The sequence below is a fragment of the Euprymna scolopes genome, chromosome 1 (genome assembly GCF_053919585.1).
Source record: "Euprymna scolopes isolate OS-2025 chromosome 1, ASM5391958v1, whole genome shotgun sequence".
NCBI lineage: Eukaryota > Metazoa > Mollusca > Cephalopoda > Sepiida > Sepiolidae > Euprymna > Euprymna scolopes.
In genome coordinates this window covers 52,899,842-52,900,840 of record NC_136482.1, presented here as the reverse complement: position 1 = coordinate 52,900,840, position 999 = coordinate 52,899,842, and the positions used below count along the sequence as shown (strand labels likewise).

Sequence of the window (999 nt, the reverse complement as noted above, 5' to 3'; positions counted from 1 at the left end):
GCATCGCTGACTAGATTTCAAAGTTAGTTTGGAACTGTCTCATGGCAGGAATGGGTCCTCTGAGTATCACCTATCCGAATGTAGCAACAATGATGATGATTTATTAAAATAACAAGTCCGATAGCCATTAGTCGCATGCTCTCGTGTAATGAATGAATGCGTGAATGTAGGATTGACATGATATTCTTAAAGATAAACTAAAATGGGCTGAAATGACTTAAATAAAAAATAAATGACTTAGAATGACTTTAATGAACTTAAGGATGAATTGAATGACCTTAAGAATGACTTGAATGCTTAAAAAATACCTGGAATCCTTCAAAAACAACTTGAATGATCTGGAGAATGACTTGAATGGCTTTCAGACTGACTGATTGTAAAGTGGGTGATCATTTTACATTAAATTAATACACAAAAGTGATCCCCCACTTTATATTACAATAAGTCCAGCCCAGCATATAGTAAGAACAGATACTACACTTTGATCTTGGCCAAAAGGCAAAGAAGAGGGTATTTATTTGCTCCCCCACTGCGCAAATAAGGTACAAGGCCGATTTTTAATGTGAGGAGTGAAGGAGAAATGGGGACCAACTCCCCGGGGAGTAGGGGAGCTGGATAGTGACAATTGGTATGAAGGGTTGCCCCTACATTGACTAAGGTCTTCTACGTGGGGTTGCCCCCACATATGGTCTTTGCTTGCAGTATCTGCCGGAACAGACACTACACTTTATCTTGGCCAAAAGGACAAGAAAAGGGTATTTATTTGCTCCCCCACCGAACAAATTAGGCACAAGGCCGATTTTTAATGTGAGGAGTGAAGGGGAAATGGGGACCAACTCCTTGGGGAGTAGAGGAGCTGGATAGTGACAATTTGTATGAAGGGTTTCCCCTATATTAACCAAGGTCTTATATATGGGGTTACCCCCACATATGGTCTTTACTTGCAGTATCTGCCGGAACAGATACTACATTTTGAGCTATTAAATTTTTTATTCACAG

At 39.9% G+C, this 999-nt stretch overlaps 1 pseudogene; it reads right to left on the bottom strand.

The window, feature by feature from the left end:
- Nucleotides 1-380: 380 nt before the first annotated feature.
- LOC145284429 (U2 spliceosomal RNA) lies at nucleotides 381-511 on the bottom strand (annotated as a pseudogene).
- Between the last annotated feature and the right edge of the window lie 488 nt (nucleotides 512-999).